This window comes from Pomacea canaliculata, linkage group LG8 (genome assembly GCF_003073045.1).
Source record: "Pomacea canaliculata isolate SZHN2017 linkage group LG8, ASM307304v1, whole genome shotgun sequence".
In the NCBI taxonomy this organism is placed as follows: Eukaryota; Metazoa; Mollusca; class Gastropoda; order Architaenioglossa; family Ampullariidae; genus Pomacea; species Pomacea canaliculata.
In genome coordinates this window covers 21,275,154-21,287,345 of record NC_037597.1, presented here as the reverse complement: position 1 = coordinate 21,287,345, position 12,192 = coordinate 21,275,154, and the positions used below count along the sequence as shown (strand labels likewise).

At 41.2% G+C, this 12,192-nt stretch overlaps 1 non-coding gene across 1 annotated transcript; it reads right to left on the bottom strand.

Moving 5' to 3' along the window:
* Positions 1-3,956: 3,956 nt before the first annotated feature.
* Trnak-cuu lies at positions 3,957-4,029 on the bottom strand. Its single transcript has one exon. It is a non-coding gene; the product is annotated as a tRNA-Lys (tRNA).
* Positions 4,030-12,192: the final 8,163 nt, after the last annotated feature.

The window sequence follows — 12,192 nt, the reverse complement described above, 5'->3', positions numbered from 1 at the left end:
TGTGGCTTTGGAGACTCGGTCCAGGTGCCAGACAAATGCGTGCCTTATCCGCAGAACAACGCCCCCTCCTCCTCTCAGCCCTACCCCTCCCCCTCGGCTGCGCCTCCACCCTCCCTCCTGCCACCCGGTTGTCGCATGCAGGTGCAGGAGCGTTCATCTGTCATGTGTAAGCAGGGCTGCGTGTGCCATGGCCGGCACCCGAAGTTTCTTTGTTTTCTGGTGGCTGACGGTCTCTGCCTGTTGGCAGGTCGGGGTGGGACTGGCAGTTAGCACGGGAAAGGATGAGGTTGTGAGGAATTTGTTAATGAGGGGATATGTACCGACCTCTGGCACAGAGCTGGGGGGTAGGTGGGGAAATGTTGCTGGTTTATTCGTTTGACACAGTGTCCATCAACCGTCACCTTAGATGTGCAATGTCTGTTTATCGTCTGCCGATTTCTTCTTCGGTCTGTATTTCACCACACACCCTCCCCTGCCTTACCCCAACCTCTTAATTGGTCTTGCCACAATATTTCTTGATGATCTCGAGACAAGCATACACTACTTTAGCTTGTGTTTTTTAGCTATGATTAGTAAGCTATGCTTGCTGACATGTTTTGGTCTGTGACCGTGTGTGTTAAATGATTTTATTTATTTATTTTATTTTATCTTTTTGCTTTATTTGGTATTTGGCTTTGTTTGTAAAGAGAACTGAGCCTTAGGTTAAGCATTAAAATGCTTTATGCAAATTCTCTTTATTATTTCTACGTTAGCTAGTTTCTTCGTAGTTGTAATCAGGGAAAGGATTTGGAAAACACGAAAGACGAAGACAGGGCCGTCCATCGGGGTCTGTCATTTAATAAATGCAGCAGGGTTGGATTATCTTTCTGGCTCCACTCTGATGTTTTGAGACCAAATTTTACATTACCCATTCTTTTCTTCTTTCAGCGTGCCTTGTAGGATTATCTTGGCAATACTGTTGTGGCATGTCACATGGCCAACAACAACAGCTTCTTCATGATTGTGAGGAGGATGCTGGGGACCCGCCAGGCGAGCTATTCTCTAATCATATATATACACTCGGTGGTCCAGGAGTCTCCGAGAGCACTTTATCTCGAAGGTTTAAAATTTCTTCTCATGGTTAGCTGTCATGATCTCACTCTCACACCCGGACAGAAGGATGGCAATGACCAGAACCTCAAAGAGTTATAGTTAGCTCAGCACGTAGGTGCCGCTTCTCTATATATTCTGCTGAATTTTGCTATTAATGCCGATAGTCAAGCTATTGGCCAGTAAGTCTGGTCGCTAACTTTATTGTTTATCTGACCCTCTTCTGAAGGGCTCAACGTAGTTGAAATCCAGATTTTCTGCCTCCATTCTTGTTAATATCCATATAAGTGTCAGCTGTGCTGAGACATGGCTCTGATTTCCACACTGGTTTGTGCTAGCAGCAAGTCTGTCAGGTTGTTCTTGAAGTTATTTGTTGCTACCATCAAGTAGACAGATGTCATCAATGAGAGACTAAACAGGGCCCTGATTATTTGCATAATACTGTTTCATACTTCTTCACTGTACATGGTCTTTGTATTGAGATAGGGAGGATTTTCTTGTAGCCTCTCAAACATATTTTCCTTTTGCAAGTCTTTCAAAATCCAAGATCACACCCGAGCTAGGAGAAGCATGGTATTAGCCTCAGTGTAATGTTTCGTTCAAGACAGATTTTATTTTAGTTTATTTTATAGCCCACTGCTTTTGTCTGTTTTAATTCAGACAACACTTTTACCTTGGTGTCTTAGACTCGAGATTACAGACGCTGTGGCATGTCTTAACTTCTCGCCTTTGATGTAGATGCCTGTGCTGACGTCGTTGGTGTTATCGGCCGCCAGTTTAGTTATCGTTGATCCTGCTGCCGTTAGATGCTGATGTTTTTCCTCGGCATTTCCTTATAACTATAAAGACATCTAGCTCTTGACTCTTTTAACTTGCTCGCCAATTAATGTCATTGGCAAACCTCGTCCTGCCCCTGAGCTTTTGTGTCTTTGTTGTGCGTAAATAAGCTGGGAGAGGAAAATCTTCACTACTCTTAAAAATAACTTTAAAAACAGATCATTGATGGCAAACGATTTTAGTAGACTTGTTAATGTTAAGATTTCTCTTAATGTGTTTAGGGCTTAGAGAGGCAGGTAAGGGCAGAGACGATCGTCGGCTAGCACAACACATGATTGATGAAAGTTAAAGGGAAGGGATGAGAGTATTTGAGAATCTAGCACCATGGTTCTGATCTTGAAGGTGGGGATCGAGAAGTCAAGCTTTGGATGGTGCGTGTTCGTGCTGTCATTCGGGGTTTTTGGGGGACTGTGGTTATATGACAATTTTAGCGGTGTCTGAAGTGCAAAAATAAATTAATTAACAAATATCTGTGCAATCTTGGGTAGCTTCCCTACACTCTTCTGACATACACACCATATCTTAATTATTCCTGTCACTAGAACAAGATACTGCTTACAGTATTTTTACTTACCAAGCAGCAAAAACAATAAAACTCTTTCCCCTTCCATATCCGCTATCTACCCACCATCGAATCCTTTAAACACATTAAAAGCGCATCTCTTCCTTAAGTATTGCTTCTAACAACTGTCCACAGAATGCTAGTCCGTCTGCTAGCACCCTTTGTTTCGTCTATTGTCTAGCTCACTACTCATCTTCCTAGGCAGATTAACAAAGCTCTCAGTTCTTATAACCCAATTCCTCTTTGGGTTTTCTATATTTTTCTTTTATTAGTTATCAGTACTGTTGTTCATTCTTCAGTCTTTCGTATGTTATCCATGTCTTGTTCTTGTCTCAACTGCTAAGAGCACGCTCGTTAATGAGCGCGAGTATGCGCTATTTAAATCACGTGTTTATTATTAGTTTTCAAGTTACTTTACTCGAATTACGACACATTTAAGCCACAACAAAAGTATCGGCTATGATCAGTGAGGTTTATCCGAGAAGAGTTATCATCACTCGAAAACTAAGACGCCGTCATGACGTGCTTATTGCTTGCTTAATGAAAACTGGATCGTCGTCGCAGCAGGGCCTCTCGTCGTTACAGCTGTCGTCGGCACTAGCCGCCCTTTTAAGTACTCATCGAACTAGAGATGACAGTGCGTTTCGCTCCAATCAGTACAATGACAATGACCAACTTTATTAATCCCAATGGCAATTTAAACATAGAAAATGTGCGGTTACTAAATACATATATGGCTAGGTGCTGTTGCGGCCCTATGCTCCTCGAGGAGTAACAAGGAATAAATAACGACTTTAAATAAAGTACTAGTTACAAAATCAGTTCTAGTTACAAGTAAAAGAAATATGAGCAAGTGACATAATCTTTTAAAAAACTAAAACAAAAACAAAACAATCTTTCAAGACTATTAATATGCACAACTACAACACATAACACAAACACACACAAACTGACAACGATGAAAACACATCAATTAAATTTACTAGGTATTGTTTTCTTATTTTGTGTGTTTTGCTCCAGCTATTGATGAAATACTTATTATAGTAAGAGTAAAGATGAAAAAGATGAAATGAACAACTGGAGATAACTCTTTTTTTTACAAATGAGAACCGAATGTCAAAGTTGCCTCCCGTGGTATAGCTAATAACCAAAAATGCTTCAGTTGCATGTCCTTTTGTCACATTTCAGCTCCTTCAGTATATTCGCGAAAATATGACAAGTGTAAATAAAAGAAGATTATAAAGAAATAATGATAATGTGGAACTGTAACATTTTTCCAAATTTAGTAGTGAGCTAAATAAAAAATAAAATAAACATCTGCGCACAAGTCAAACGGAAGATTTGAATAAATTTCTATTGGAAAGCAGGACTGAAAGTGGACTTAACTGTCCGTATGAGTATTTAGTACAGGATATCCGATATCAATTGGGGTTAAACCAGTAGACCCAACAAAACAGGAAAAAAAAATCGCCCAATGTGGGGCTCGAACCCACGACCCTGGGATTAAGAGTCCCATGCTCTACCGACTGAGCTAACCGGGCACTTGCAGTATGAGGGTTTTATTTTACAAATATAAAATTTACATATCTTAAATTTTCTAATATCTTTTACATATTTAGGTTCGTAAACAAATTTATTAGTAGCAACAGAGTTATTGCACTTTCCTGTAATCAGGATGATTCCCAGAAAAACTGTTGATCGATTAGAATTCGGATCTGCTAATCCTTCAATGCTACATGACAGCAACAACATCGAAAATAGAAGTTCGATTGCTACAGATCGAGGTAAATCAGTGAAACTAATGCTTTTCTTTAAGTTCAGTTTAAAGATTCATTAACTAATCTTCATTGCTTTCGTGATGGGGTATATATTTTTAAATCACCGCTACGTAATAATCTTGACAATTATTTTTTTTTTTTAATACAGCCTTTGATAACAAGATAGAAAAGCAGTGAACCACTAATGGGAGAGTACTCAAATAAAAAAATGCAATCAAGATTCTTGTTTTAGGAGTTGCTTCTCTTATACTGCAAACTAGAAATCAACTCGACTTCGCGCTGATAGTAAGGGCGGTCTGTTGCCTCAACTGTTAGCCCCTGTCACCTATACAGTGAAGATTGGCTGTCCAGGGTTCAGCTCTCGTCTCAGGCACGCTGTTCTTTCTCTGTATGTGGCAACTGTTTACGGGGCCTGTTGCCTTGCCATGATATAGCCTTAGTTGCTGACGGCGTATAACACCAATCCTTCGCCCTCTTATGCTAACAGAAATATAATCCCTGATTAAAGAAAATATCTCGCAAGCTCAAACCTCTTAAAACGTTTTGCAACCCATGAAAGACAAAGCACACCTCCTCTATCACAAACTGACACTTTTTCTCATTTAAGGCAACGTTTTTAAAAAATAGAGAGAGTTGAAATCATGTATGTGTCGGCTGTCCTGGGTGCAGATCTCGTCTTGGGTACGCTGTTCTTTCCCTGCATGTTCCACCTGTTATACATGACTGACTGTTTGTCCGTGATACAGCATTAGTTGCTATTTTGGCGTAAACACCAATCTTCCAGGGGTGGTCCAAAAAGTTTTCTTTTTGCGGACTGGTCTCAGAATTCTATGCTATGCGTCGGGCCGGTAAAATACCCAAACCCCACGCCTGACTGCACAACAAACTAGTGATCATGAATGGACAACAAATGAGAACGTAATGGCGTTCACTTACCGAATTTATTGTGTAAAATAAAGGTGTTTGAATTCGCTCGCAATAAAACTTTAAAACCATGCAGTTCTCCTTTGAAGGCATCCAGGGCCGCCGAGAGCCAGCCCGGGCCCCGGGACAGACGACCTCTCCGGGCCCCTTGTACTTGTAATCGTAAATTATTTTCCCAGTATAAAATGTATGTTTACAATTCGAATCTCAATATCTACACTTCATTCAGTAACGAAATATAGACTGCAAACAGTAGGACAAGTGCACTAGGATCTACATCACTACTTGAACATAAAGTTGTTTACATGCGAGTGGTTAGTAAATGAGGACAAATGATGTTAAAGGATCAGACTTGTAGCACCCCGCTCCACAGACCCCCCACCCCCCTTTAGTAAGGACTGTTACGTCAGCAGACTGTTATGTCAAAACCTCGACAGATTAGAACAACGGCTAGAGGTATCACATCGCCTTTTGTTCTAAGTGCTGCGCTTTTGTACTAAGCTCACTGAGGTGCAAGGAAATATTCTCTGTGTAAGTGATTTATACTTCTACATGGAAAGAGGAAGAACCGAAGAAGTAAATGCCTAAACAAGTCTTCATCGAGTGTCGTTAATAACCTCATTAAAAAAAGTGTTTGCTGCGACGAACAGCAGAGCACATCAGTTATCATTTTTATCAACTTACATAACAAACACGCAGCACCTATCGAAAGTCCCTTCCTATATTATTCCTTTAGCAAAACCGCACGCGCGCGCGCACACACACACAATAACTACACACACGCATGCTGTTACACGTAAACAAATATCTGAACTGAACTGTCGCCTTCAGACTCTTTAAAGCAGAAATTTTGAATTCATCCAACTTTTTACGAAGCATAAACTCGGTCGACTTCAACCGCCATCAGTCACTAGCCGTTAAAATACCTGCTCAGTTTTAGAAGACAAAGCAACTGTTTTAAAGACTAGTTAGCTAGTAACTGTTAATACTTTTAATATTTAAGGAGATTAGAAGGTTTTGTAAAAATGACAGAAAAATAGAAATGTTTAGCATATTTTAGCTGAATCGTAATAGTTCATAGAACAAAGTTATGCAGTACTAATATTGTCATTTTACCTGCTGACTAAAACTTTATGAGCTTTTCTCACAAACTTCATTATTGTCAGTCAATTTGAGACGCTAGTCACTCTCATTGACACTGATGTTCCTGCCTTGTCAAATGCTATTTGCCAATAAACTCGATTACTATACTGTATGGTAGTGTGGGACATGGCAGTTAGGTGGAATGGAACATAGCACGCACACAGGGAGGGTGGAGGCTGGCGATGGGGGGTGGTCGCTGGCCGGGTGACAGTCACGTGACAGAGGGAGAGCTGGAGGGAGTCGACTAGCGACAGGATGCAGGTGCGCGGATGTGGTTGGGAGGGGTGGAGGATGAAGAGGCGAGGGGGAGAATGAGAGGAGACAGCTAGCGCCAGCCGACGATTCTTGAGAGCATAGGACTGACAAGTAACTTGAGCAAATAAAGCCGTTTGTACGAACCCTCGGTACTATGACACTATCGCTACTATGCCACTTTTGCTCGGTCCCGGTAGGTGGCATAGTAGCGAGATTTGACTGTATACAGCATCATATATGACAGCTTCCTTGAAGACAACTAGCGCACAATAAGAAAGATTCCGAGGTGGCTTTGGGGGACGGATGGTGGGTAGATAGTATCTCTTTTTACCGGGGGCTTTGTCGGCAAAGAGCAAAAGAAGGTCGGAGGCCGAGGCCGATGCTGGTACATCGCCGGAGGTCGTGCGATCGTCCCACACCTTTAGTTACAGTAGTCAGAGTCCTCCCCTTTCCGGTGACATAACTCTCCTCCCTACCTTTATCCGGGCCATCCACCCACCGTGCGAACACTGTCTCTACACTTAAATTACCTTTCTCATGCTAGCCTCCTCTTTATCATCCTCCTCCAGCTCCAAACTTCCCGCGACACCACCGTGATCAATTTATAAGTCTCATATTTGCGGGACAGCAGTTTTTAAAATGTTTTGCAATAATGTGTTCTATTTTGCTGGCTGCGATAGTATTACAGGATAAAATAGTCTCATTGTATCAAGGATCTACTGTGTAGACTAATGTAGTTGTTTGTTTGGTGATGGAGATACGGTTAAAGAAAGTCTCAGTGTTGCTTAGTAACTATGAAAGAAAGCAGCCTTGATGTCTCTCGCTTACAGGCTGCAGCGCCAGGGGCGGGCCCCCACCATGTCGGTTCACAGAGTGGCCACACATCAGTAACATACCTGCCTGATCTCCCCTGTTCATTCCGATTTGCTTGCAGGGCCCGCCCCCTCCTCCATTCCCCCCCTCCCGTAGTGACACCTGTAGCCAGCAATCTCATGGCACCAACGTTCTTCAGGGCGGTTCACACGCGATAAAATCTTCAGTGTCCAGCGGCCGTCACCTCTTGGCTTGTCCAGCGAGAATATGATACCGCTGACTACACTTCTCACGACAGGCCCCAGCAACCCGAAATTGTATTCTACAGACTTGAAACTCAACTTCTGCATGTGTAATGCTTGGGTGTTCTGTCCTTAGACCTTTCTTTAAAAGAAAAAGAAAAGGAGAAGAAGAAAAAAAATCCACTGACCAAGGCCGGGCCCCCTTGACAGCCGCGGGCCCGGGTACACGAGACCCCCTGTCCCCCCTCTCGTCAGGCCTGATTTTGATGGCGTGGTTGGAAGCAGGTGTGGGGAGGAAGGGGTGGAATTACTGCTTTGATTCCCCCTCCATGAGCACACGTGACATTATAAAATCGGGGGTGACTTCCCCTTTCTGTAGCTTTGAGGTTAAAGGAAAAAAATTGTCCAGTGTCTGCTCCTTCTGCCTTTTTTCTAAAACTCTTTGTAATACGACATCACTGATCCGACAGACGCATGCCACCTTCATACTTTGAAATCATTTCCTTTTTCAATTCATTTGTTGGCCAATTCCTTGTCATTACCTCACTACTATTAATTGCTCTTAATCTTTGGAGCCATTATTGAGGATTATCTTATTAAAATAAAGCACAAAAATCACTAAATAAGAAGGATGCCTTCAGATAAGGAACGTAACTGTGTCACGAGCGCGAATGGTGGCATGCTGGTCGGTTACGTGTGGTTCACATGGCTGTTCGTTATCCGAAATTTTGTTCGCTATCTGAGACAAAACGAAATTTTTGTTCGCTATCCGAAATATTCGCTAACCGAGGCTCCACTGTATATTTTTTCCCAATGCATTTGTTGCCAAATAAAACTACAATCCTTTCAATCATGTTAACAATAAATGTTCATTAAATTGACTAGATTTTTTTTCTGGTACATAGTTATGTTTTGGACATTGTGATGTGTCAGTTTCAAACCAGCAGTGGAGATACACACACACTAATGCCAAACTTTGGCAGAGTCTATCCTTCAACGCTGAGTTCAAAGCTTTCAGCTGCTTCCAGTTCTTGGTTTACTTTAGAGGCCCATGTTTCCAGTCAAGAAATTTGAAAAAAAAAAAGTGATGTTAGTATAATTCACTAGCAGAGTACTTCAATCTTAGGGTACCAATTTTTAAAAAAATTTTAACAGAACTAAAATCAGGTTCTATGGCACATCGGTTGCATATTCCACATTACTCCAGACTGGACATCTGGCAGTATACATGCAAATAATTTGTCCCAAAGGATAAAATCTTGCAACCAAGCTCTGCTCTACATCAAACATGCTGCTGGATGCATAGTCCAAAATTCTAATAGGAAACTGGTCGTGACTGAATCAGTAAATGATGAATAAAAAGTACATATTCAAGCATTTTCTGCGCTTTCATTTCTTATTGGCTTCCTCCACACAGCAAAAACTATTTTGAAACAATGCAATGGCATACATGCGTTACCATGTTAAATGTATAATTGGGTGTCCAGAAATATAACCTAGTTGTAAAATAACCTTTGCTCATAGTAAAGTGTAGGGGTAAGCTTTTATTTCTGTGCATTTGTGTGTTATTTTAGCCACTCAGTTGTCTGGAGAAGACGATGCAATACATACAGTATGTGAGTGAATTCTTGTCACGCTGCCCAGTGCACATGACCTCACGTGGTGATGTGATGATGTCAGTGCTGTTAGCTTGTCTGTTGACACCTGGCTCTCTGCCTGGCCTCAAAGACTCGTTGACACAGACAAGTCATGCATCTGTGTGGTATGTGAGTGAATTCTTGTCACGCTGCCCAGTGCACTTTGACCTCACGTGGTGGTGTGATGTTCTCGGTGTTGTTGTCTGTTCACACCTGGCTTTCTGCCTGACCTCAAAGACCTGTTGACAGACAAGTCATGCACCTGTACATGTACCAGCAAGTTCATTTTAAAAATGACAAATGAAGTATTTATACAAGGTTTGCTTTGAACGATCTAATGACTATTAATTTAACGTACAAAACAAAGTAGGTTGTCCTGCATGTTTATTATTTTCAACATGGCTCCTACTGTGATAACAAGCCTTGAAAATATAAATAAAGAGAGTAAATAAGATGTGTACACAAGCAATGTCTGTAAATACCTAATCACATGTCATACTAAGCTGCCTTACAGTTTGTGTTTCACACATGAGATACCTGGCTACACAACAACACCATAATCATCGTGGAAACTAGAGAAGTAAGGATGAGTTTCATGAGATGGTTCTCTGTCCTCACCCACAGCTAGCTGCCAGGGCAGAGCTCTGTGTGTCAGACATTCTCATATCCTGAAATTGTTGTCTGTCTGTGTTTGTGTGTGTTCCTGTTTGTTTGTGTGTGTGAGTTATTGGTAGTTATTTCTGATTATATTGGTTTTTGTAAAGACATGATTATTCCAAGGAAAGAAGTGAAAATTTACCCAAACAACGAACCCTGGATTACTAGGCTACTGAAAAACACTATAAACGCTAAGAAGGTTGCATTTCAGACAGGCGATAGAATAGATAGAAAGCGGGTACAGAAAAAGCTGACAGAAGAAATTAGAAAGGCCAAGTTGGAATATAAAAGAAAGGTAGAGAAGCGGTTTGAGGGTGGGAACATGAGGGATGCATGGAAAGGCCTGAAAATATTGACGGGTCAAAACAAACAGCTGACCAGTGTCCTCTCCATGTCATTGGAGGAAAGAGTAGATTATGCAAACAAACTGAATGAATTTTATTGTCGCTTTGAGAGGGATGATGTTGGGGAGGAGCTATTTAATGTGATTTCTGATTTGGGGGAGGAGCAGCATGGGAGCGAATCGAATGACTTTGTGATTAAGGAAAATGCTGTTTTATCCCTCTTTAGATGGGTGAATGTGAGGAAAGCATGTGGCCCTGATAATTGTGGAAGAGTGTTGAGAAACTGTTCGTCTCAGCTGTCTGTGTTTTTACTCAGTTGTTCTCTTGGTCTGTAAAAGTGAGTACTGTACCAAACATCTGGAAAAAATCCATCATTTGTCCTGTTCCTAAACCAGAAACCTGATTGAACTAAATGATTACAGGCCCGTGGCATTGACTTCCATTGTTATGAAATGCTTCGAACGCATCATCCTTCGCGCACTTCTCTCACAGACACAACAACACCTCGATCCCTTTCAATTTGCATACAAACAGCACAGATCCACTGACGATGCCACACTCACTCTTCTGCACAATGCATACTCTCACTTAGACAGGTCTGGCTCCTATGTACACATTCTTTTTAGTGATGTTTCTTCTGCATTTAATACTATACAGCCTCATCTGTTAGCTCTGAAACTTCTTAAACTTGATGTAAGCCCCAAACTCATCCTATGGATTGTTAACTTTCTGGTAAAACGTTCCCAGACAGTCTGTTTCCAGCATGCATTCTCCTCTTCCAGAAATACATCTGTTGGGAGCCCTCAGGGTACATGTCTCTCACCTGTAATCTTCACCCTCTATACCAATGACTGTCGTGGCACTGATTAGTCTCTCTTGATAAAATACTCTGATGATGCTGCTCTCCTAGACCTCTCCAACTCACACTCTGCCTATGTTGATGCAGTAGATAAATTTAATAAATGGTGCAAAGAAAACTATCTTGATCTAAATGTAAAGAAAACAAAAGAGCTGGTGATTGATTTCAGACGCAAGAGCACTGTTATCCCTGACCTATACATTGATGGTGCCAAGGTTGAACGGGTTGATCAGTACAAATATCTAGGAAATGTGATCGACGACAAACTCACTTTTAACACCAACACAGAGGTTATTCACAAGAAATGTCAACATAATTGTACTGTTTACAAAAACACCGTTCCTTGAATGTCAACAAAAAGGTTTTAAGTTATTTTTATAGATGTTTTCTTGAGTCTGTGTTGACATTTGGATTTTTATGTTGGTATGGAGGATTGAGAGCTAGTAATAGGAATGTGTTAGATAGAGTTGTGAGTGTGAGCGGGAAGGTGATTGGGGAGAAACAGGAGTGTCTGAGTAAGTTGTATGAAGACGAGTAGAATGGAAAGCGAGAGTGATTGTGAAAGATATACACATGTGTTAGCACAGTATTAGAATCTTCTTCCGTCCAAGAGACGTTTTAATGTTCCAAGAGCGTCCACTGCCCGTTCCAGGAATAGCTTCATAAATAAGTCTGTTGTCTTGCTTAACAAGTGTTGTAAGTATTTGTGGGTGTGGGTGTGTGGGTGTGTGTTTTTGTGAAAATAGTTTTAGTGATGTTTCTGTCTTATTTAGATGGGTTATTTACATGGATGTAGGTGTTTGTGTTAGATGATAGTTTAGTGGTTTGAGTGGAATTAAGTTTTTATTATAAGCCAGTTGTTTCACTACGTCTTTCAATTTCTCCTCGTTGAGATAATAAAGTTGAATTGAATTGAGAGAGTAAACTGAGGAAGGAAATGTGTTTTATAATTATACATTTATGTGCGTGCCTGTCTGTATATATTTGTGTGTTTCTGTGATTAAGTGTTCAGTAAGGGGAAGACAGGGAATTCACTCCGGTATTTTCTGTAG